At 38.9% G+C, this 27,262-nt stretch overlaps 1 protein-coding gene and 1 pseudogene across 1 annotated transcript in view; one reads left to right on the forward strand and one right to left on the reverse strand.

Annotated features, from left to right (window-relative positions):
- Positions 1–27,262, forward strand: part of LRP1B (LDL receptor related protein 1B) — a 1,943,003-nt gene that overhangs the window by 1,565,553 nt on the left and 350,188 nt on the right. The gene's annotated exons all lie outside the window — the stretch shown is intronic.
- On the reverse strand, positions 11,691–11,807 carry LOC129401155 (5S ribosomal RNA; annotated as a pseudogene).

The raw sequence follows: 27,262 nt of genomic DNA on the forward strand, positions 1-27,262 counted from the left end.
CTAAAATGGAAATCATTTCCTTTATCTCCACATTTTTCTTCTTTTCTATTAAAAAAGATCTAATTAATAGGCCACAAGAAGCATTAGTAGAAAAGCTACTTAAAATGTGCAGCTTAATTAATTATTTTTGCTTTAATCTGTCCTTGGGCAAATACTTCCAAGTGTGAGAATGTGTTAGCCTAAAGCCTCTGGGCTGGAATAGCTGCTTGAAAAATCTCATGAGTGGGAACAGTCAATTGGTTAATCATTTTTAATCGCAGAAACTGGTTATTAAGACTGCCTTTTTAACAACACATTGACTTTGATGTACTTGATTTATTGGTTTCAGGAAGCTTCTTTTTCCTTTTGTTTTCTATAGACAGTTTTGTGAGGATTGTGAGAGTGGTGTCTCATTGTCTGCCCTTTCTTCCTCTTCATCAATGCAAAGATTTCTAACTTGGAACAGAATTCAGTTCGTCCAGAAAATAAGGAGTACTCAGAGTATACTTAGAATAAGAGCACAAAATATACTGAGGATACAGTCTATTCTACAAGTTTGATCTACATACTTCAACAAAACTAACGAGTATAATTTTCTTCTGTTCAGGTTCACATATCCATGCCATATTGGATAGAATTGATGTCGGTGGGCCCCACGGGTGACTTACGTGAAGCGGGGAGGAGAAAGACAGTCACTTTCTCCCTAGCCGCCTCTACCACCTGGGACCCAGAGTTACCGGGTTCTTGTCTCGCTCGTGGAAAAAACTTTCAGGAATAGACAAGCAGTGAAGCAAATAGATTTTATTCAGAGGTTTCTGAGGGAGGGAGGAAGGGATAAGTGGGAGAGAGAATAGTAAGAATAATGCACTCAAGAGAGAACTCGGGCTTCTCCAAGGGTGGCGGAAGCCCCTACACATAACCGAGCTTTACACACAAAAGTATGAAAGCATGAAAGTACACATCTCAAGAGGAGAGATGTGGGCGACACATGTGCTCTGCCACGTGGGCACAAGCAGCACATGGGCTCAGACAGCATATGCCCACGCTTCCTTTGTTCAAGGTGTCTTTTATAGGGTTTCTTCAACCTGCCCCCACATGGGGCTTCTTTCTAGGTAAAAGTTCATTGCTAAGGTTACCAGGGAGGTTGGGAGTGGTAATGGCCTTCTTTGGGGAACCTTCTGGGGGAGGGGTCCATTATCCTCAGGGTCCACTGATGGTTTCCTCCAGGTCTTTTGTTTTCTTGAATCTGCAAGTCTTAAGAGTCTCCTTTCCAGAGACTCTGTTAAATCTCAATTTTCATTGCCAAGGGCCTTTCCCTATCTACCTGCCTACATCAGAATGACCAAAATACCACTGCTTATTCATAATCAAATGCTCAGTGTTTTGGATTGTTTATTTCTTTAGCTTTGCAAATATCTAAACTGATTTAATTTTTTAAATTTTGTTTATTTATTTTAGTGTAGACAAAAGCCACAGTCATTGATACAATTCAAAAGTTGAAATTAATTAGATAACAACGTTCCAATATTAAAATCAATCACTGTATAACTCTCATCCCATTGTTCATCGATTTGCTTGGGCGGGAGCCAGTAACATCTCCATTCATCATTCATCCTAGCCCTGAGATTTTAGCCTCTCTTTACTCTCTCATTTAGTGGTGCCGCATTGGCGGCTCTTTCATGGTCAGGGGAATGAGACCCATCATTGTTACTGGTTTTGGCATATTGAAAATGTCAGAGAGCTTGCCAGGCTGTGCCATGTGGGCAGGATACTCTCAGTACCTTGCCAGGTTCTTCAAGAGGAAGAACTAGGCTATAAGAGGTCTTGAGGACTCGAATGTGGCCACACAATTCCGGGAGCATTGTTTTGTAGTCTCTGGATCTTGGCCGTTGATGGGATTACACGGTACTGGGGGCAGTTTGTGGGTGTGACCTTCTAGCTACTGGAAAATAGGAATATGGGTGGAGGAGACCCAGTCCCGCACACCTGGGTTCCTCTGCTGGTTCCTTCATGCGTGAGGCTCATCCAAACGAGCTAATCAACCCAGCCACAGCCATTAAAATCAATATAAAAATCCATTTTTATGTGAAAATTATATCTGATCACAGGTTAGTTCTTATCTAAGAATTTACTAAGCTGCTTGTTGCTAGTTGAGCCTTCTGTGTTACTGTTCTTGTCTCTTTAGTGTAGTTGACTTCTGTGTTATTCTCCAACCTAATTAGATATGCTTCTACTGAAATTTCAGTATAGAGGAATTAGGAGGTGTGCAGTGATGTGGTCCAGGGACTTCTGGAACTAGTCTGGGTCAATGAGTTGACATGGTGGTGAATATGCAATGTAAACATGGTTGTCAGGGGTTTCTGGAAGTATGGGGCCTGGGGGAGAGTGCCCGCCCTGACTCTGAGAAGATACCAGAATTTTCAGACTGGACACCAGGGTACTTGAAATCATTCAGCATGGCATCTTCTGCCCCCAAGCCTGGTTGTCTTCACCAGGGCCCCTCAGAGGGGGTGAGTTGAATTTCCTTCCCTGCCCCAAGCAGAGCCCTGGGAGCTGAAGACCTCCAGAACCCAGCCACAGCGATGCTCAAGGCCACTCTCCACATGCTCAAATGAGCCTCACACATGAAGGAAACGACAGAGGAACCCAGGTATGTTGGACCTGGCGCTGAGATCTCCAAGCCTGCTCAGATAAGGACTGGGTCTCCTTCACCCAGATCCCCCATTTTCCAGTTTCTGGGCGGTCACACCCACAAACTGACCCAGGTGCCGTGTAATCCCAACAACCAAGATCCAAAGACTATAAAACCAAGTTCCCAACCCCTGATAGCCTAGTTCTCCCTTTCAGAGAACCTGGCAAGGTAGCAAGAGCATCCTGCTGCAAGCTCCCCGTGGCGTGTTCATATGCCAAATACAGTAACAATGATGGTTCTCATTCCCTTGACCCTGAAAGAGCCTCCAATGTGGCACCGCTGGGAAGAACGAGTAAAGAGAGGCTGCTACAATCTCAGGGCTACTATACCTTTTTGCCTCTCCGGGATATATTCCCAGGAGTGGTATTGCTGGGTCAAATGGAAGCTCAATTTCTAATTTTTTGAGAATCGTCCATATTGTTTTCCAAAAGGGCTGAACCAGTCGGCATTCCCACCAGCAGTGAAGAAGAGTCCCTTTTTCCCCGCATCCACGCCAACACCGGTTGTTTTTGTTTTGGGGGATGTGGGCCAGTCTCTGTGGTGTGAGATGATATCTCATGGTTGTTTTGATCTGCATTTCCCTGATGATTAGTGATGTTGAACATTTTCTCATGTGCCTCTGAGCCATTCGGATTTCTTCTTTAGGAAAGTTTCTGTTCATTTCATCACCCCATTTTATGGCATCTGTATTTCTATGTTCATTGCAGCACTGTTTACAATAGCCAGAATCTGGAAAAAACCAGAGTGCCCCAAAACAGATGACTGGTTAAAGAAACTCTGGTTCATCTACACAATGGAATACTATGTAGCTCTCAGAAAACATGAAGTCATGAAATTTGCATATAAATGGATCAACATGGAAAGTGTCATGTTGAGTGAAATGAGTCAGAAAGAAAGAGACAGAGATAGAAAGATTGCACTCATATGTGGAATATAATGTAACTGAGAAGTACAAGTTGGCAACGATGCAACTTCTGACAGATATCTCTCTAGACTTAGTTACTAAAATACTAAAATACAGAAACCCGAAACGGAGAGGCCGCTAATGTGGTCACTCGACCTCATACCTCTTCATCCTCAGCAATGGAAAACAAATTATCTATTGCTTCCTTTTCAGCAGGTCTGACGTTAGGGGAGAGACTCTCCAAACAATAATAGTGAGTTCTGTTGAAATATTGAATGCAATCAAAATGAAAGTAAAGTGAAATTTATTAGTTACACAGGCGGGGGGGGTAAGGGTAGGGGGGCTAGGGGCGTGGGGGGTTAGGGGTGTGGGGGTGCGGGGTGGAGCTATACTGGGATTCTTGGTGGTGGAATATGTGCACTGGTGAAGGGATGGGTATTCGAGCATTGTATAACTGAGACTTAAACCTGAAAACTTTGTAATTTTTCACATGGTGACTCAATAAAAAATTTAAAATTAAAAAAAAAATTAAAAAATAAAAAAAATAAAATCTCAGGGCTAGGATGAATGGAGATGTTACTGGCGCCCGCTCAAGCAAATTGATGATCAAAGGGATGACAGTGATACAGTGACAGTGATGGTATCACTGCAGAGAATATCCATGGAACAGTGTTGTTGAGCCGTTGGCATGGCCGCAGTGTGGAGTCTGTGTGTGGCTTCCAGAGCTTCATCTGGGCGGGTATTTATTCTTTTCACCTCTTAAAAGTGTCCTAGACTTTCAGGCTCATGGATGAATTCATGTTCCCATGAATTTTAGCTGTTTGGCTTGCATCTCCTTGAGGTTTAGTCCAGAAACAGTAGCGCAGGCCCAGGGGGTGAGTCAACATAAACTGATTTAAAAATCTTAAACAATATGTTTCTTTGCATAATAATCTATAGCTTGTCTGATTAAAAACACTTAAAAATAACTATCTTACTGAAAACACTATACTGAATGGTTTTTTCTATAGCATTATCTTTTTAAGTATGCAGATTTTCATATGGAAATTCAATTTCCTATAAATGAATGCTCTGAAATAAACAAAACACAAAACCATGTAAATGTTCCCTATACAATGAAACATCTGGTAAATTAGCACCAGCTCATCACTTTTGAAGATTATATGAATTATACATGCATATATACATATATATTTCTAATTGTAAATAGAATTATTACTGCTTTTTTTGAGGTTATAAAAATGAAGATTCTTAATTGTTTGTATTCAGGTACTCATGGCTTTCTCAGGACATGAAGGAAACCTTTTCAACTACTCTAAATGTTTCTAAATTAAACAATGATTAGAAAGATAAGACGATTTTTAGAGTTAAGAAGATAATTAATAACGTTATGTCTCCTATAAACATGGGAGACTTCCAGAAAAATTGAGTCCGTTACCCACAAGTATTGGGAGGCCATCTTAAGCGGATAGCTAACTAGCTAACGCAGAGCATGTTGAAAAGAAAGGGAAGGGCGGGTAGGGAATTCATAAGTCAAAGAAGCCCACGCAAGGTAGGCAGTTTTTAGTTCCGTTCCATTGAAATAATTAGTCCATTTACTTTATAGTGGAGGGAAAACTCTTGTAAAGTTCTTTTCTGTTTTTGTTTTGTTTTGTTTGGGGGCCACAACTTGCAGTGCTCAGGGTCTGCATCTGACTGTGCTCAAGGATCACTCCTGCAGGAAAAAAGGGGCCATAGAAATATAGGGAATCTGACCTAGATTGGCTACATACAAAGCAAGTAGCCTCTGTACTGCCGCTATAGCCTCCTCGAATGAAAGCTTACACATAAATTTGTTTCTAAAGCCAACTTCCATCTTCCTTTCAGGACTCTTCCCATGAATCTTTTTTCCAGACTATTTTGGAATGGTAGAATTTAGCTTCTTAGCAGCTTTAATTTGTACTGTGACTTAATTATTCTATAAAAAATAAAAGAGCCCTTAAGCTTTTATTTAAGAAAAAATACATAGAATAATTTCCTTATTAGGGACATTTAATTGCATATAAACAATAAACGATTATAACAGCAAGCATTTTATATAAAATATAACGTACACACTATAAAGAATCAGGAATAGATGGAATATGTTTGCTTTTTCTTCTGGTTATTTTTATTTCACTTGAAATCCAGAAGAGGAAAATGATCTGTTTTCTTCTGCCTCAGATTTTCCTCTATAAAATAAAACATAAAAATACTAAAGCAAAACTCTGTTTTTTAAAGCAGGTGAGTTTTACTAATGTGACCTAAAATATGAAGAATAGGTTTTTTAATAGCATGTTTTGGAAAAATTTACTGTAACTCACTTTAGTATTGAGAAGTTCAAACTTCATTATCTCCTATGTTATAGTGAAGCTTCAATTTATACTATTTCCTCATGTGTTATCAAAGTAAGGAGAGAGTAAAGTGAAAATCTATCTGCCACACAGGCAGAAGGGGAGAGGGAAGGGGGTATGCTGGGGTTCTTGATGGTGGAACATGTGCACTGGTGAAGGGATGGGTGTTTGGTCATTGTATGACTGAGACTTGATCCTGAAAGCCCTGTAACTGTTCTCATGGTGACTAAATTAAAAATCATTTAAAAAATAAAAATTAAAAATAAACTAAAGAAATGAAAAATAAATAAAATAAAACATTTCCTCTGATATTGAGCAGCGGAAAATGCTGTCAGTTAATTTGTTAGATTTTTGTCTTCTTATTTAAAAAATATTTATTTTAATTCAGAAAATGTTACAACTGTTATAATTCTGAATTAAATTGATTAGATAACAAAGCTCCAATATTAAAATCATAAATATAAAAAAATCAACTTATGGGAAAGTTCCTTCCTATATCTGATGACTGGGTTGTCAAGGTCTTATCTAAGAATTTATTAAGGTGTTTGTTGCTAGTTGAGCTGTACGTGTTATTTGTTTGTTTGTTTGTTTGCTGAGTTAGTTGGCTTGTATGTTATTTTCTCTTCTAATTTAGTATACTCCCACTGGAATTCCATTATTGAGGAATTAGCAGGTGTCCTAAGGTCAAGAGACATCAGGATCTATGGTCTGGGCTACTGAATCAACATAGAGGTGATTCTGGGAGGTGGGAGTGGTTGCCAGGGCTTCTGGAAGTATGGGAGGTTGGGGTGACACTACCCACCCCAAATCTTTAAGACACCAGAGTTTTTAGCCTGTATCACTGTCATCCTATTGATTGTGGAATTTCTCGAGCAGTCCCAGTAAAATCTCCATTCATCCTAGTCCTGAGATTTTAGAAGCTTCTCTTTACTCGTACTTCCCAATGGTGCCGCATTGGAGGCTCTTTCAGGGTCAGGGGGATGAGACCCATCATTGTTACTATTTTTGGCATAATGAATATGCCATGGGGAGCTTGACAGGCTCTGCCATGCAGGCAAGATACTCTCAGTAGCCTGCCAGGTTCTCCCAGAGGTCACTGGGTACTGAAATTATTCTCAGAAAATACCCGTGGAGAGAGAGGTGAGTCCCTGACATGTCTGTAGTGCTGGGCTGTGGCTATGGCTCTGGCTGCTGGAGCTTACCTGGGCAGGTATTCATCCCACGCACCCTCAAGGGCTCTCTAGAGTCCAAAGCTGCAGGACAAATAATCCCAGACGTTTTAACTGTTTGGTGTGAATCTCATGGGAGATTTTGCTGGCAATCTGTACAGCAGAGCTGGTGGGTTAGTGATCATGGAGGTTGCTGTGTCTATATTCTCCTCATTTTTAATTGAAGTATATATGTGGCAAGAAATAAATATGATTCTTTCTATATTTCTATTTTGAAAGTTTTTTAAAACCATGGATGATTAGAATTAAAATTTTTTCTTTAATTTTAGAATTTTGTTATAAATTAAATGTTACACGTGTTCTTCATTGACAATAAACACAGGTGCACATTGAATTAAATTCACCACTAAAATTCCTTTTATATACATCATCATAGAGCAGTATATTTTACCATAAATATTCATCTTATTTCCCTATTTTCTTCTAGTAAACAGTAATTTTAAAATGTCTCAATTTTATACTGGAGTTATTATTTTAAAGGTTAGTAAATTATACATTATGTTTTGGGGTTCACAACTTATCCTCAGGGGCTACTCTGGCACATTGTTCAATATTGCCTTTGTCCAGATTTAGGGATACTGTGATTGCATTATCCTCCAATGTTTGCAGGCCTACCGCATGCAAATCATGCACTTTATCTTTCTGAGCTATGCACCTTGGCTCTAGAAAGATCTTTAAATAGAAGAGCAAATGGTCTTTTTCTGACTCTACTCTACTAGCATGGGGGATGTATTATTAGACTGAATTCATGAGAATTCATTTTATTTTTCCTTTTTGGGTCGCACCCAGCGATGCACAGGGGTTATTCCTGGCTCTGAACTCAGGAATGACGCCTGGTGATGCTCAGGGGACCATATGGGATTCTGGGAATCAAACCCAGGTTGGCCATGTGCGAGGCTTTACCCGCTGTACTACTGCTCCAACCCCGAGAATTCATGTTTTTAATGTTTACTTTTAAACTTCCTGCAGAGTCGGATTGAAAAGGACTTGATTAGTATCTACAGAACATTCTGTTCCTCTTGTAACACTTGGAAATGGCATTTATATGGTTTATTGCACTAAAATGATTTTAGATTCTAATCAAAAGGAAAACCTCTTTTCGCAGTCAAGGAGGCTATAAGTGTACAGGAATACTGATTTATATTTTTTTTTTGCTGATGTAAATAAAGGATTATTAATTTGCTCCTAGACTAAGTTCTGAGTTACTGAGTCTTTGTAGATTAGTAAAACAGAAAAATCTTAATTCAGAAGAACTAGCATCTAGAGAGATGGAACAGTGGGTAGGATTTGCCTTGCCTGTGGCCAACTTGTATTTGATCCCCAGAACACCGAATATACCCAAACCCTGCCGAAAGTGAACCATGAGCATCGCTGGGTTTATCCCCCAAACAAAACAAAATGGAAAAACAAACAAAAGGAAGACTAAAAGGAGTTATTTTATTGAACTATAGACCACCAAATACTCAGAAAATGTGTTTTACTGGTGTGGGATTATTTTGAGCTAAATTTGATTGTAGTTGAGAAGGCTCAAGGGAAATGTTATCTCTATTATAACTTCAAAGATGAAAATTGGGGACATTACTAGAATGAGGATTTTTACCAGTAATAAATTTTCTACCAGAGAACCCTATCTACCCATTAGGGTATCTGTGAAACTGTAGAACATCAAGTCTTTCTCATATAAATTGCCTTCTGTTCATCTGTTAGCTTACTACTTTTTCTTTCAATTCATAGGCTCCTGTCCCATTTCGTAACACCAAATCTCCATCTTTCATCTGGTAACACCAAATCTCTATCTTTGTTTTGATATATTTACCTAGATTAACATCCATGTAGAATTACCAAAGATAGGTAGTAAAATCATCTTTGTTCTTACTAATCTGCCTTATGTTAATTTGATTCCTCTACAGCTCAAGAATACAGAAGAGAAGGAGGACTTTTTTTTTACCTCCTCCTCTACATTGTAACATAACACTATATTCATCTTGCTCAAAAGTCCAATCGTGCTTTTAAAGTATTTATTTAATTTTGGAGAGAGTCCTCCTTTGATAAAGATAAATGATTTATCTAAGTATCACTGATAACTTGGTAAAAATCAATAAGCATACAAAATAGGTTTCTTTGTAATGGCTATTCTACTCACTTCTTTTAAGTTTTTCTAACAGTTATTCACAATCACATAGCAACTGAGTATTATTATATTAAAAAATACAACCATAGACTTTGAGCTTTCAATTCAAACTAATTATCTTCCTCACTCATTCTACATTTTTCAAATAATTATGCAAGGAATATCTGCTTTATCACTTAAAATGTCAAGTGGTAACAATGTTTTCAGAACTCCATTAAATATTTTAAATATAATTCATAAATAGTCAATAAAGAATACAGAAATCTTAATAGTGAAACATGATTAAAATCAAATAAAATTCAGTTCAGTGTGTCAATCTTCTCATATTATGTTTTAATAAAGACATGTATTTTGTGAGTTTTACACTGTTCATACGTCTTAATCAATAGACATAAGTACACAGGGAAGAAGTTCAGACACCAACAACATTCAGACACCAACCTGCTTTGTCAAGATAACCTATATCATTGTGAACTGTCAGAACAACAGTATTTTTAAGATTAGGTTTTGCTTTTAAAATTATTTCAGTAAATTTTAAAACATCACAACAGGTAAAAAGACAAGTGCTTACATAGCTTGAACTCTAAGCAATAGCTGAATAGAATAAAAATATCCTTGTGATTCATGGACTTCATTTTTATTGTTATCCTCTCAAATCCATTCACTCCATCTATTGTACTAGATAATTATCTTTGTCATCTTTATTAGTGTGAACTTTAGTGTGTGTGTTTGACAACAGCTTATTTAGAGGTCCTGGCTTAAAATTGGTTCTGCAACATACTTTGTATTTAACCTTAAGAAATTACTTTAATTATTCTAACCTTATTTTCTGATGCTATTTTTTAAAATTATAAACCATGGGGTAGTTTCAATAAGGAGAGCACTAAAGTCAATTATTTTTTCTTCTATTTAACATTTTAAATTTTAATTTAATTTTATTTTTATAAAGTTTTTTATGATGATTTATTACATTCAATTTTCCAACAACAATTCCACCACCATTACACCTTCCCACCACTACTATTTCAAATTTTCTCAACCACCACCTTTAACTTTTCAATAGAGAAAGGTGCGGTGGGCTCGGCAAAAGGACAAGGGATGAAAAAACAAGCACCGGGCTCCAAGATGGTCCATCAGTGTCACTGTCACTGTCACTGTCATCCCGTTGTTCATCGATTTGCTTGAGCGGGCACCAGTAACGCCTCCATTGTGAGACTTGTTTGTTACTGTTTTTGACGTGTTGAATATGCCACGGGTAGCCTGCCAGGCTCTGTCGAGTGGGCGAGATACTCTTGGTAGCTTACTGGGCTCTCTGAGAGGGGCGGAGGAGGAATTGAACCCGAATTGAAACTTGCATGCAAGGCAAATGCCCTACTGCTTTGCTATGTCTCCAGCCCAAGATGGTCCGTAGACAGTTTATTTCTCTCTCCTCTCCTGCATCATCCCTTATGGCACAGTCGTTGTCGTAGTAATGGTCATCAGAGTTCCATCATCCTAGTCTCCTCACAGACCTCCTAGATCTCAGTTGTCTTCCTCATCTCTAATGTCTAGTCGTTGATCTTCTCATCACCAACATCTAGTCGTCAGTGTTTTCAATATCTCTCCCCCAACATCTAGCCCCCACTTAGTCCTTACAGCATAGTTATATAGAAATCATGAAGATTTGGGGGATACAAAGGTGGGATTGAACATTATCATAACAACCAAGAGACGTAAAGCCACTCCTACTGGGGATTAACTCAAGGAGAAAATCTCATCTGAGGGTTCCACACTCTAGATTATTAGGATATCTGCTCAGGGGCAGGATTTCATCCAGGGTGTATTGCTTTCTCCTTTCCTCAGCTAGTCATCCATTTAAACAGTCATTGTAAATTTACTTCTTATAATATTTCTTGTCATTTTGTATGAACACAGTAAGAGATCTATTAAGCTTAAAGGTTGGCTCTTCCTGGGGAATTCTTGCTATATATTCCAGATCACAAACCTCAGGACAGGTTAGTCTTTCCTAACCCCAGCAGGGTTCTTAGTTATTTTTCTTTGGGTCATGGCAGAGTTTGTCCATGACTATGCTCTTAACTTATAGTTAAGTATTATGGCTCTTGACCTGACCCATTTTGATGCCAGGGTAGCATACAGTTTGCTCTGGGTCCATCCAGTCTATTGGTCAGGACCTTGCTTTTGGGGTGCTAGAAAGGAAAACTGATTCTTAAATCAGGTAATTATGGATGCCCACAAGTAAATAGTATTTTGGAGTCAATTGACTCCCATGTTACATAGCATAGCATCAGCTATTTTCCTATGTCTATACAAAAAGGACATTGCTAAATAAATCATACAAATGACGTAAAGGAAAGAGAAAAGCGATATAGGATTATTAGTGCCTGATATTCCACCTGGTATTCCCAGGTGGTCTCTCATCCAAGTACTAACCAGGCCCAACCCTGCTTAGCTTCCGAGATCAGACGAGATCGGGCACATTCAAGGTGGTATGGCTGTAGACAGAGAGTCTCTTGCCCGCACGCCTGGCTGTCTTCCCCCGAGCCCCTCAGAGGGGATGGGCACCAGCTTCTTTCTCCACCCGGAGCAGAATTCCCGGCAGCCGAAGACCACTGGAACCTAGCTAAAGCCATGCTTGAGGCCCCTCTCCACACGTTCGGACAAGCCTCACACATGAAGGTAACGGCAGAGGAACCCAGGTGTGTGTGATTCCATCAGTGGCTAACATCCAGAGACTTAGAAGCGAGCTCCTAGAAGCGCGCAGCTGCTTTGCAGCCGCAGGATATCTTATAGCCTACTTCTCCCTCTGGGAGAAACTGGCAAGCTTCTGAGAGTTTCCTGCCCACATGGGACAGCCTTGCAAGCTTCCCATGGTGTATTCATATGCTAAATCCAGTAACAAGCTGGATCCCATTCCCCTGACCCCGAAAGAGCCCCCAGTGCGACATCGTTGGGAGGGCTGAGCCGATAGAGACTTCTAAGATCTCAGGGAAAGGACGAAATGAGAAGTTACTGAGCCCGCCTGAGAAATTGGTGATTAACGGGATTTTGTGATCGTGATTGTGATTATAAATAATTCACTAAAATAACCAAAAAAGATTTTCTTAGGAGAAAGTGTGTGATGATTGTTGTAGCTCAACCTGGAGCCATTAAGCCTTTAGAGATTACTAACATGTTGTCACAGGCTAAGCCTCGTGAATTAATATTTTCTTAATTGAGATTGGTTGCCTTCTACTTTGCAGCCCATCCAATGTGATGTGTCTCTCCTGGTGTATCAGTGGTATAGCGTTTGAAATGTTGCTTCAATACTAAAATTTTAAATAAGATAATATAGGTGAAGTTGAAGATTTAAATGGACGTTGGCTTTGGGTTCTGCAAGCATCTCTGCAGCTTGCTGATCAATTTGGAGATTTATTTATGAGTCTCTGGATCATGCCCAGTGAATGAGCTTATATGGTGCCAGAGGCAGTTCATTGGCATGACAACCAGGCTCCCAGAAAACCCAGGAGACGTGGGGTGGTCCCCTATCCCAAACTCCTCGGCAGCCTAGAGATTTCTATCACAAAAACCACATTCTGAGTTTTCCAACAGATTCATTCCTAGATGAGGCTTGTCCCAAGCCTGTGGATTCAGGACATGAGCCTGGTGGCGACTGCAGCATGGAGTTTGGGGCTGCCAGGGCTCTGTTTGGGCAGGTAGTGAGCTCACCTGCCGCCTTCCAGGGTGCCCCGGACATAGGAGTCAGCCTGTTACGGGGTCTGGAGGCATCTCTGCAGTTTGTTGATCTATTTTGTGATTTATTTATGAGTCTCTGGATCAAGGAAGGCCTCATATATTGAACTTATCTATTCAGCTTATCATTGAACATTTTAATTTGATTTTATTTTTTAAGTAAAAATTTCACAAGGAAAGAGCTAAGTATGATGTATTCCATGTGCTATTCACCAAGTATAAGCAACAATTCTCTGTATGGTCAATTTTGTTCTTTAAAAACAACATTTTCAGTCTGAGCTATTTTGAAGCAAATATTAAGTATTAAAATATTTTAAAAGACTTTTTAAAATATTAGAAACCTCTCTTCACTTGTAGCATACACACATGACCCTTCTAGGGTTAAAACTAGAGCATCTTATCCCTGACAGTGATTCTGTGTTTCCCAAAAACAGACTTTATGAAAAATTAAAGGAAATGGTTATTTTAGAAGATAAAGGGAAAAAACATACTGCTGGAGTTAAAGTGAAGTGCTAATTTCAGGAAAATGGAAATTAATAGAGATATTCCTGCAAGTGGGGAGTTCAAAGGGAAAATGCCACTTTTATCAACATAGAATTTTTTTTTCAGGTGGTTACTTGTCACTTGTCAACCTCCTCTGTGAAATATTAGTAAATATCTCTCAGTGACTCTTATTTATATTTGTTATTTGTTTATTTTTTTATGATTGTATTAAGAAGTTCCATAAATTTATTTTAGATTGAAGTATTTTGTTCAATATGACTTGCCTCACGTTTATTTTTTTTTTGCTGTGTGTAACCTTATTGTAACTTTTAATTATGTATTTGAAGAGAAAAAATTGAATTTTGATAAGTTGATAAATTTTAATTTATTGATTATTTTATGGCTTTGCTTTCTGGGTTTATTTACAAATATTTGCTTATCTCAATGTCAAAAGTGCTTTATTTTGTTGTCCTCCAGAAGTTTTATGATTATGGAAGGAAAGATTGTACATCTACCACTAAAAATTTGCAGACTTTAAGTTCTTGACTGGCATCATTTATCAAACTGAGAAAATTGTCTTCTATTTAAATATTGCTGATTATTTTCTCATAAATAAATTTTTCTGCCAGAAATTTTTTATGCATCTATTGAAATGATATCTTCTACTTAATTTTGTTAATACAGTGTATTGCATATTAATTGTTCTTTAAACACACAAGCCACCTGACTTGATCAATACACATTGTTTTCATATAAAGCTACCTTTGAATGACTGACATTTCTTATTTGCTTTTAATTAGTTGTCCATTTGAGTATTCTAAGGAAAAAATCTTCAAATCAGGAGAACATCTTTGTAAAGACTTATTTGCTTTTTTCAAATTTGAGACAGAGTCAGGTCAGAACAGAAAAAGGTAGAAATTCCACAGAGGTTACAGGATGTCCTATCACGTAAGGCACTTTAGGTTTGCCTTGTTTTGATTTGATTTGGGGTCACATCCTGCAGAGCTCAGGTCTTCCCTCTGGCCCTGTATTTATGGGCCATCCGTGATATGCTCAGGGGACAGCATGTGGCAGCAGGGATGAAAGCAGGCTTGAGACGGGCACCTTAACTGCTGTACTATCTTTCTTTCTCCACATTGATAGGTATTGAGGTGATTATGACAAAGGAATTAAGAAATGAAGGGCAGTTACTGGATGGTTTCACTCATGTGTAGAATATGGAATATAAATAAGAAGCAAACAGGCATCAAACAACAAAACTCTCTCTCTCTCAGTCAGGAAAGTGATGGTGGTTTCCAGAGGGAAAAGGCACAGTTGAGGAATGAATGGGTAGGACACCTTTTCTGGATAGGGTATGTGTAGGCCTCTGGGACTTCACTGAACAGTGACCTTGCAGTGCCGTGTGCATTGGAGGCTTGCGCTCCAGTCCTCTGAGTTACTCCTCAAGTTCTAGAGGGTTCTTTTGAAGGTGGGGCCAGCTGTGCTGCTTTCCCATTTAATTTGCTATATTCCCACTGGGCTGTCAGTATTGTGGAATCTGGGGCTGTCGTTCTCCAGGCGCTCGAGCCTGTGTGGAACTGGAACTATTCCTCACTGGCCCCCTCCTGATAGGCCACCAGAGTTCTCAGCTCAAGACTTCTCCTTGGGAGTGTGGTTTGGGGTCTCTTCCAACACTATTCTTGAAACTGTAAAGTTGGGTTTTTTGTTTACAAGAGTGTAGGGTATACATGTGGCTTTTGTTATGGATAATTTTGGGGAGTTTTGTTGTTTTATGTCTGCTTGTTTCTTATTTACACTCTATATTCTACCAGTGGGACTTTGGCAGGACTGAGGGTGTGGGGGGGCTCCCCACCCCCACTACAAGAGATCCCAGAGTTCTCAGCCTAAACACTGGTGTGACTGGGAGTTTCATCTGCTGAGTGTCTCTGTAAACAGAGATTAGTCCTGAAGCTCTGAAAGTGGGAGCTTGAATGGCAGAGGCTATGGGGCATGGGAGAAGGTGTCAGGACTTCCCCAGGGTGAAGACTCTGCCTTCACCCTTCTAACACCCTTCTCCCCTTCCTCCTCTCCCTCTTGCAGAGGTTTTGGACCCAAGACTGGTTTAACTTTGAGAAACTGTGAATCTTGTTGGCTGTTTACAGGGTAACAGTAGGATCACTTTTGTTATCTCAAAGACAAGGAAAAAGAGACCTGGAGAATTTACAAGACATAGATAGATAGATAAATAGATAGATAGATAGATAGATAGATAGATAGATAGATAGATAGATAGATAGATAGATATCTCCCTCTCAGAAAGCCTGACAAGCTATTGAGAGTATCCTGCCCGCACAACAGAGCCTGGAAAGCTACCCTTGGCGTATTTGATATGCCAAAAACAGTAACAAGTCTCACAATGGAGACATTACTGGTGCCCACTCGAGCAAATCAATGAATAATGGAATGATAGTGCAACAGTGATATATATGCCATATATATTGATTTGCAATATATATGTATGTATGTATATATATGCCAGATATCTCAAGAGGCATTGCATGTGTCTAATATGACTGAATCCCCTGAATCCAGTCTTCAGTTCTATGTGGCCATGAGAATATCTGTATGACATCAGGTCCCTGAGCACAATTGGGTATGATCCCTGTAAGAAAAAAAAATCCAGATTGCATTTAAGATGGTGCTGAATATAATCGCCAAATTCTGACTTGAGAGTCAAACTTATAGTCTATACTTTTTTAAAAAATGTAATATGTTATTTTTTATATAAGAAACTGTTATTTTTATTGTAGTATTTTATCTAAAGCTAAACAAAAAATAATTACTTGGTGACTAAAATATCAACTCTACTACCTCCAATAAGATAATTAAACTCATTTTCAAAAGCAATAAGGAAATTTCTTGCACGTAGGACTAATTCCTTACAAAGAAACGCCACTCTTACAGACACAATTGCAGTCGAGCCCAGTTTCACCAAGGGCAGATTTTCAAGAAAGTAAAAGGAGTTCACTGGCTATGCTACAGCATATGGATGCAAAGTGAAATTGATTTTATACTGGAGGGTGATGCAAATAAATAAGTAAACACACTCTTACTTTTGCTGTGTGTAGTCTTAGATTTCCTGCATAAGGAACAGAATGTGCCTTTTCATTCACTTCAACTGTGAACTCTTTAGGAAAGAAATGAACAGATTTGATAATCAGCACTCAGATTTTATGCTTATTTTCGTCTCCTTCTATCAATTTCCAGATATTTGTAACACAGAGGGGCATCTTCTCAGTAAACTGAGCGCTGAAGACTCAGGTGGAAACTCGAGTTTCAAATGTCTCCACGCTTGCGAGTCACATGTACCCATGTTGCTTTGGGTTTCCCATCTCTTCTTTACCTCAACCCCCCATGCAAGCTGCTTCTTTTTTGAGTAGCCTGTGAATTTCCAGCTTCCTCTTGGGCTTTCATAAACTTGTCGCAGGCAACTGCCTTTTTAATTTTTACGCTGAGCTCTCGAGTAGCAAGCTGGTCGCTGGTTCCTCAGCTTCTCATTATCCCAGTGGTCCACGGCCTGGTCTATGCGCTTCTCAAGACCCTACTTCTCAACCTTTTTCTTTTTAACAGGGGGTCAAACCTTTCATTGACTCCGAAATACTGAGTAAGCTCCTTCTACTCTTCTTCCTTGGAGGGCTGGCCACTCTGAGATTCTTCTTCATTGTTTAATTTGCTTTTTCTGGAACATTTTCCTCTCTTCCTTCTGAATCTTGAATTCACAGCTGTCTGTTCAGAATTTCTTTTATGCACTATAGCACTATTGTCCCAGTTGTTCATCGATTTGCTCGAGTGGGCACTAGTAACATCTCCATTGTGAGACTTGTTTTTACTGTTTTTGGCATATTGAATATGCCACGGGTAGCTTGCCAGGCTCTGCCGTGCAGGTGGGATTCTCTAGGTAGCTTGCTGGGCTCTCCTAGAGGGGTGGAGGAATTGAACCCGGGTCAGCCGCGTGCAAGGCAAATGCCCTATCGGCTGTGCTATTGCTCCAGTCCAAATTAGGTCCAGCACTCTCAGATGTGTCTTCATCTTCAGATTCTAACTCAGTATCACTTTCACTTAGGCCAGGAGGGAGCCTAAGTGAGCCCCCTCTACATCTTCTCTTCTGCTGGCCGCCCTGAAGCCACCTTAAGACAAAAAATTGTAATATGTTATTGCATAGCTTTATTGCTCTTTAGGGTAGTATTATCTCTTATCTACTAATATTCACATATTTGATAATTATAGAAAAATGTGTTAACTTCTGAAAATTAATATGTCAATGTTTCATTATGAAAAAATGGAGCATGGAAAAAGGTCTAAACATGTTTTCAAACAAAGATATTATAAACTCCTATTGAGAAAGTTTGTCTAAAATTCATTTACTCAAAATAAATCCTCAAATTATTAATAAGGTTTAGTGTTAAGAAATATATTTGGAAGGGGCAAAGTGTACAGGAAATAAGTTATTTGCCTCGAATGTGGCCAACCCTGGTTCAATCCCTGACACTTCATATGGAACCTGAGGTCTGCCAGGGGTGATGCCAGGGCACAGAGCCAGGAGTTTACCTTGAGTGAGCACTGTCATATATGGACCAAAAGCAGAAAGAGAAAAATAAGAAGAAAATGAAAAAGCAGCAAATAGGATTCAGTGTAATTTGTTTTGCTTAGACTCAGACTAATTCATTTTTCAAATCTTCAGTAGATGAAATCTAATTGTTAAATTTGTTAGATTATTAGATTTGGTTGTTTTTTTAATAGCCATGTGTCAATAATTAAATTATACAGAACACATAGTTAAAATAGTCTTTCAAAATAAATGAAACCTTTACAGAAAACTGAGTTAAATTAAATTTTTAAAATGTAATAAGTGATAAAATAATTTGTTTCTGGACTCTCCCTTGATAGTTATTCAAATATAAACATACAGAAGAAAAGCACATGCCCTGGATACTATTAATAATTCTTTTATACAGAACTATTTCTAAATTCTCACTATTGTGAATCTAAAATAATATTTGATTTTATTTGATATATATGGGATGTTGATTTGAAAATTTAAAATATGTAACAGTTATTGGAGGTTTTGTTTTAATATATATATTTAAGTGTCTCCTCTTATTTTCTACTAAAATATTAAAAAGCTCGGAGATGAATTTAGACAATAATACAGAGAGTAACAGCAGTGCAATGTTTATCAAAGTCGTGAATGTGCTACAGAGATTATGTTGGCAGTTCTTTGGTAAAATGTAACTGTTGGTAATACTGTTTACAAAGAAGATATTTTATCTTGTGTATATTTTTAACAAAGTACCAGGCTTTTTTCTAATTTAATGTAAATATGCTTCTTAAAAGGAAATGAAATACGTAAATCCAAGCACAAATTTTGTTTTATTTGGCTTTTTTTTTTTTTTTACACCTGGCAGTGCTCATAGCTAACTCCTGACTGTGCAATCAGGGATCACTCAAGGCGATACTTTCTGCTCAGGGACATTTGGAAATCTGAGAATTGAATTTGGATCCGCCGAGAGCAAGACAAATGCCTTACACATCTGTCTCTCCAACCCCAACACATTTTTATTCAAACCCTTTTTCATCAATTTTGTCAATAATGATCATAAAAATTTAAATAGGTTCTAAGATATATATTACAAAAACTTAAAACTGCAATGCTAGTTTTAAGTTTGCTTCAAATATTTTAGATTTACTTGGAAAATGGATAAATGGCAGGCTTTGTTATCCTTTTATGAATATGATAATGAACATGTATAGTGACTAACTTACAAAGGAAGATACTGTGGACAGCTGGAGAAGGATTTCTAAAAGGAGGTCAGTCTCGAATTGGGTTTCTTGGGAGAAGATTTTGGAAGAAATTCAAGGCAGAAGAAATTGCCAAAAAAATGTTCTGTCTAGAGAACAAAATGTTATTGATAATAATTAACTTATGAGTCACAAGTATCCACATATTTTAAAGTAGAATGTTAGGTGAATGCTAACAGTAATAACTAACAATAGATGAAAGAATAATCAAATTATTTGGTGATGCTCAAATTCCATTTAGAAGTGGCTTGAACACCTCAGGAATGTCAGAGTTCATTTTTCTTGTAAGAGGACAGGTTAACCTTCTTCTTTCACTGGAATGGGCCAAAAGCTGAGTCACCTCCCATTTGCTGTCCCATTTTACAGACTAGTTAATGTAATCTTCAAACCCAAAAATATAAAGAAAAGGAGGATATGAATCTCAGATTACAGTTCTTTCTGCTTCTTTCTAACATAGTCTCTTCCTTCCTTCCTTCCTTCCTTCCTTCCTTCCTTCCTTCCTTCCTTCCTTCCTTCCTTCCTTCCTTCCTTCCTTCCTTCCTTTCTTTCTTTCTTTCTTTCTTTCTTTCTTTCTTTCTCTCTCTCTCTCTCCTTCCTCCCTCCCTCCCTCCCTCCCTCCCTCCCTCCCTCCCTCCCTCCCTCCCTTCCTTCCTTCCTTCCTTCCTTCCTTCCTTCCTTCCTTCCTTCCTTCCTTCCTTCCTTCCTTCCTTCCTTCCTTCCTTCCTTCCCTCCCTCCCTCCGTTTCTTCCTTCCTTCTTTCCTTCCTTCATTCCTTGCTTCCTTTTTCTCTTACGTTCTCCTACATTTCACTTGCGACTATTGTTTCTAGAAGTTGCAGACTTGGTTATGGTGTCCGTACATGCTGACAGCAATGAATATCACAATTTTAGTGTCAAGTATCACATTCAACTGTTTGTCAAGGTGCCAGTGAAATGCCTTATGGCTTCTGCATGTAGGGGCATTGCTGTACTCGGGGGCCATGTTCCTAACTACCTCCATGTCTTCTGTCTGGCCTCCTTTTCTTTGTTCTTCTCTAGAGGGTTTCTTGTGTGATTAGTGTGCTCCATTGTTCTCTAATCTTTCGTTGAAATTGCGTCAAAATTATGACTTTGAAAACCTGGAAATCTTAGAAATTCATTCAGTACATCCATCTCTTGAATGGATTTGCCTCACAAAGAATAGCTACTAATTCCTCTCACACAACAAGCAGGCCATTAGGCAACCACTGTGGATGGTATTCCCTTCAAATGTGACTGAACACTAAGAGCATCTCAATATTTCATATTTGTTCTGTAAACTGACTCAGGTAAGCTAACTATAACCATCTACGTTAAAATTAAATATTTCTCTTTGTAAGTTTGAGCCTTTCCCGTGTGTGTGTGTGTGTGTCTGCGCGTGTTTGTGTGTGTGTGCGTGTGTGTGTGTGTGTGTGTATACACATGTGTGTTTGGCCTCACCCAGCTCAGTGCTCAACGGTAGCTCCTGGTAGTGCTTGGGGACTCTGTGCTGCTTGAGACTGATAGAATCTGGACAGGCCATTGAGCTGTGTGTCTCTAACATCCCAGCCCTCCTCTTTATTCATCATTGATATTGTAAATTGGACAAAAGCGATAGCATAGCGCGTAGGGCATCCACCTTGCATGAGGCTGACTCAGGCTCGATTCCTCCGTCCCTCTCAGAGAGCCCAGCAAGCTACAGAAAGTATCCTACCCACATGGCAGTGCCTGGAAAGCTCCCCATAGCGTATTTGATATGACAAAAACAGTAACAAGTCTCACAATGGAGACATTACTGGTGCCCGCTTGAGCAAATCGATGCACAACAGGATGACAGTGCTACAATGGTGCTCTTTTAGTTGCTCATTTTGCATACCACCATTTTCTGCAAAGCCACAGGACATACAATTATTTCTTCATAAACCATAGTGCTTTATCATGCCCAACTATGGCAGGGGCCAAGTTGTCATTTCTCATAACATCACTTATTATCTTCTCAGTAAAACAATAAGTTGGGGTCTAGGAAAGCTTCTTGTTTTCTTGGCTTTAAAATTGTTTTGTTTTACGGGGCTGGAGCAATCATACAGCAGTTAGGGCATTTGCCTTATGGCTGACCGGAGTTCAATTCCCAGCATCCCATGTGGTTCCCCGAGTACTGCCATGAGTAATTCCTGAGTGCAGAGCCAGGAGTAACCCCTGTGCATTGCCAGGTATGATCAAAAAAGCCAAAAATTAAAAATTAAAAAATGAAATTGTTTGGTTTAATGTCTAACATCTGTGTTTTGGAAATATGTTGCCGGTTTATAAAAAGTGACATAAAGTTCTGTTTGGTTCTGTTGCTTCCACCATTTCTGCATTAGTGATTTTATGGTATAAATAGTATATAGTTAGTGAGTAAATTTCTGACACATACAAGTCTATTTTCTAAAAGAAACCAATTTTTCTACGTGCATCAACATCACTGTCACTGTCATCCCATTACTCATCGATTTGCTCAAGTGGGCACCAGTAACATCTCCATTGTAAGACTTGTTACTGTTTTTGGCATATCAAATACGCCATGGGTAGCTTCCCAGGCTCTGCCATGTGGGCAGGATACTCTTGCTGGGCTTTCTGAGCGGGATGGAGGAATAGAACTCGGGTCGCCCACGTGCAAGGCAAACTGCTGTGCATGAAAATATACAAGATTAAGTGACTGTCAAAAATGCATTTTCTGAATTAACATCAATTATTATTTTGACACATGAAGGTTCACAGTGAAAGTTACTCAGAGTTATGCCATAATTGTGTATTACCGTATGATATGGGAAAGTGCAATTTATGATCACTAAGTTTCTGGACTATAAATAAAGATGCTGGCGAGATTGGCAAGATACAAAGATTATGAACTTTTGAGTAAAATGTTATAACACAGATATAATTTAGTGAATAATTTTACCTCTGTCTTTCTCTTTGTTTGCTTTATCCACTGAGATGAAATGCCTGGAGTTAGCCTGAGATTTCTTTTTTTTTCTTTAGTGGAACCTATTGAATGCCATACAGACAAAGTTCATAATTATGCAGTGAGCTTAGTTTTTCCCTTTTACCCCTTTTTTTCCCTGTTGGCAGAAGTAGAAAAATTAACTACTGAAAAGTATTGCATTTCATATAACTTATTGAATATAAATAGAACTTTTGGTAACAACAGTTCATGGAGTACTGAAATACCAGCTTTACTTTTTTATTGTTTACTAAAATTGTAGTGACATTGGAGCCAGAGGTTTATTACAGCAGGTAGGGGGCAATAACCTGGGTTTGATCCCAGGAATGTGTATGGTCCTTGAACCTGCTAGGACTGATCTTTGAGGGCAGAACGAGGACACTGGATGAGGCCTAAAGAATACACATGAATATATACATACATATGTATAGGGCTGGAGCAATAGCACAGTGGGTAGGGTGTTTGCCTTGCACTCTGACCGACCTGGGTTCTATTCCTCCACCCCTCTCGGGGAGCCCAGCAAGCTGCAGAAAGTATCCAGTTAGCACGGCAAAGCCTGGCAAGCTCCCTGTGGCAAATTCAATATGCCAAAAACAGTAACAAGTCTCACAATGGAGACATTACTGATGCATGCTTGAGCAAATCGATGAGCAATGGGATGACAGTGTTTTACAGTGATATGTATATTTATATATTCATATATATATATGAAGAAAGAGGACTAATGAATTACTTTATGAAAACTGTGAAGTTTATTAAAAAGTTTATTAGTGAATTCTTTCATTTGTAAATACTATTCTAGTTTTGTATTTTTCTTCACTTTGTCCCTCTTGTTCAAATTACCGAGAGTATTATCCTTAATCTGGACAAGTGCATTTGATCTCAACTGGTTTCCCCAAAGCTCTTATTGTTTTTTATCTAATCTAGTCTCTAGACTGGAGGCAGAAAAATCTTTAAACTACAAACCAGTAATGACTTTAATGGACTTTTAAAAGTTAATGATTTACAATTACATTGAGACAAAAACTCAAGACTCCAACTCTGGTTTACAAGTAAGAAGATACCACATGTCCGGCCTTTCTCATCAGATGCATCCTGCTTAGAGTCCTCTCCCTGGATGTCTGAGAAATAGTCATGCTCACTTTGTACGTTTTCCAGCACATACATCATCCTCTCCCTTTCTCTCTCAAAGTGTGTGTGTGTGTGTGTGTGTGTGTGTGTGTGTGTGTGTGTGAGTGCGTGTGTATATTTCTGCCAAATGTTGTGCTTCTCTTGTCTCGTCCTACTGTATATTCTTTCTAGATGGCACATTAGAACCATTTTTTTTTCTTTTTGGGTCACACTTGGCGATGCACAGGGGTTACTCCTGGCTCTGCACTAAGGAATTACTCCTGGCAGTGCTCGGGGGATCATATGGGATGCTGGATGCTGGGAATCGAACCTGGGTTGGCCACATGCAAGGCAAACACTCTACCTTCTGTGCTATTGCTCCAGCCCCCACATTAGTACATTTTAATTTGCCATTTCTTTCACCCTCATACCAAGCAATCTTTCCTTCATCATATTAATCAAATTATGCTTATTGAAAGTTGAGCAGGTAAAAGTTTTTAAAGTATGTCTCTTCTGAAAGGAGCAAGTAAATCAGCTTGTGAAGCAAGTAAATCAGCTTGAGTTATTATAACAAAATAGATGGAGAGAGGTATTTCAGGATGGTGGTGTAATAAAATCAGTCTTTCCTCTTCTTCATAGGCAAAAAGAAACACTCATCTACATACATGGCATATTTCTTTAAACATGACGAAGGACTCCACAATAGCAACTCCGCAATAAAAAGTGAAAAATCTCTTTCAGAAACTACAGGGAAGTTAGAGACATTATATCACCCAGAATGCTGCCCCTGATCTGTGACACATAATGAGTAGAACCATTTAAAGTCAGAAATCTCCATAAGGAATGGAAGGATTTCCCATTGAATCTCCCAAACCCTGGAACTGCATCATAAAAATTTGCACAAATCTGCACATCTAACTGTCAAAAATAAGAGAACTTGTGTCAGGAGAATTTTAAGACTGCTGGGAGCAAAGATTCTGCTCATAAATGGCTAAACACAGTAAATAAAACTGCACAGTGAAACTGCACAGTGTTAAAATAATAGAGGACACCCAGATAGCTAGCTGTGCAGAAATAAGCCCATGCAAACAATTGACATAAACCTATAACACTGTAGGACTGTCATCCAGTTGTTCATCGATTTGCTCGAGAGGGCACCAATAATGTCTCCATTGTGAGACTTGTTGTTATTGTTTTTGGCATATCGAGTGCACCATGGGTAGCTTGCCAGGCTCTGCCGTGCGGGCGGGATAATCTCGGTAGCTTGCTGGGCTTTCCAAGAGAGACAGAGGAATCGAACCCGGGTCAGCCATGTGCTAGGCAAACACCCTACCCGCTGTGCTATCGTTCCAGCCCAAGCTATAACATAAGAGCCAAAATGTGTAAGAGGAAAAGAGAAGTCTCAATAAATGTTATTGGAAAAACAACTGCTACAACATGAGAATAATCATCATAAACACGAAAAGCTATCTATTAAATGGAATAATATATTTGTAACTGATATATATAAGAAAGGAATAATTGCATATATATGGAACATATACAGTAAAGATGCAGAATAAAAGGATTTCTCATGTACTGTTGGTGGAAATGTAAACTGGCATAGTCACTATTAAAACTATATAATTATTCTTCCCCAAATTAAGACTAGTAATGTCATATTATTCACTCTTTTCATTTTTTATTGGAGACTCAAATATTGTGAAAACTATCTCAGCAATGTGTAAGTGCATACCTATATTCATTTTAGTACTGCTTTTCAGCAGAAAAACAGGCAGAATTGTACTGTTCATTGATGTAAAGAAAATATAGCATATGAATGTATCAATAATAAGTGAAATTATTTAAATTAAATAGGCCTCTTAAAAACGCCATGGATGAGTGACTTAAGCCACAAAGTTTTAATTTTACATTTGTCTTAGACCCTGGAGTCTGAGATCAGAATGCCTGCTGATCTGGTTGCATGACTTAATTTCCTGATTTGTGTAATTCTAGCTTTTGTTATTCTCTGCTTTTATTATGTTATCATATGGAAAAAAGAAAGATCACATTCTCTTCTTATAAATGCATAATTTTATCATTAGACCCTCGCAACAATAACATTTAAACCAAGTTATCTCCTAAAGACTATCCATACAAGGGGGCTGGAGCAATAGCACCGTGGGTAGGGTGTTTGCCTTGCATTCATCCAACCCAGGTTTGATTCCCAGCATCCCATATGGTCCCCCAAACACCTCCAGGAGTAATTCCTGAGTGTACAGCCAAGAGTAACGCCTGAGCATCGCTGGGTGTGACCCAAAAAGCCAAAAAAAATAAAAATAAAAAAGACTATCTGTAAAAAATTAAAGCACGCCGTTGGGCACGCACTCGCGGGCTCTCCCAGAGGCTTTGTCTCACCGCCCGCATTCGGTGCTCTGGAACGGATGTATATGGGTTGGATCGGGATGGCCGGTGGTCAAGGACAGGTGAAGGAAGAACGAGGACCAAGCTGGTTGTTGATTAGTTACCGTTTATTCAATCTTCCATCTTTCTTATCTCCCGCACTCCCAGCTCCGGCCTCTCTCTGGATCTGTTTCAGCCTCTCTTGCTTCTCTAGTCTCTCCTCCTACTCTCTCCCACCTTGCCCTCTAGGCTACACCCAGCCAGGTAGCAAAATCAACATAAGAAAGCCCTTCCTGAGGGCAGGGCATTCCAAAGCCCTTCCTGACTCTTAAGGTTTTTTTTTCCTTTCCTTGGTCCAAACACTTATTAACATCTTAATACTAGTTATTTTTGGATGGACATAGCAAGAGATACATTGAGGCTTGCAAGGCAGCTCTCCTGGCAACATCTTGCCACCGGCTCAGATTACAGCACTCAGGCCAGATTAATCACTCCTAACCCTAGCAGGGTCCAAATCTAGTTATGACTTTTTGGATCATGACAGCATTTGTCCATGACCAAGCTCTTAACTTATAGTTAAGAATTAGGCACTTTGGCCAGGCCCATCTCGATGCCAGGGTAGCATACAACTCACCGCTTGCCCTGAGTCCATCTCGTCCCTCGTCGGGACCCTGCTTTTGGGGGTGCTAGGAAGTTAGGGCAGCTGAGGCTTAGGTCAAGAGAACAGATGCCCAGGAGGAAAATATCATGTAGAGTCAAATGACTCCCAGGTTACAAAAACATAGCATTTGCTAAGTCTTCCTGTGTCCATACAAAAAGGACATTGCTCTGAATAAACTATGCAAAGGACTCAAGGAGAAGAGAAAAACAATATTTACAAGTCAACAGAACACTAAGAAAGAAGTTATAAATAAACAAAGAGGAATGGGAGCACTGTAATGGGAGTAACCCAATAAGCCTAAACTACCTGAGGCTATGTATCCTACAACTATCCTCACAAATATAATCCAAAGGTATAGACAGTACATTTTGGGAAGGGAGAGGAGACAGACACAAGCACTGCATTTTAAACACAGTTATTGACAATTTATTATACTTATCAACTGTTAGCTACAAATAAATTATGTCTAAAGAAATACAAATGAGGAATATAAAACTAAACCTTCATCTTAACATCTTTGAGTTTTCAAGTTCCTATTAGAAAAAATATTGCATTTTAAGATTTTTTTTTCTATGTTCCTCTGTGGTGTGTGTTTGTGTGTGTGTACTTGTCTCTGTGTGTGCACACATGCACATGCATGTGTGAATACACTTGTGTGTATAGGAGTTGAAGAGAGATGAAAATCACTATTACATGGCCACAAGTCTTGAATTTGAATTTCTAAGCACCAGAGACTGTAGCATACTTGGAATTTTGTGAAATAAGTTATTATAACT

The sequence above is a fragment of the Sorex araneus genome, chromosome 1 (assembly GCF_027595985.1).
Source record: "Sorex araneus isolate mSorAra2 chromosome 1, mSorAra2.pri, whole genome shotgun sequence".
NCBI lineage: Eukaryota > Metazoa > Chordata > Mammalia > Eulipotyphla > Soricidae > Sorex > Sorex araneus.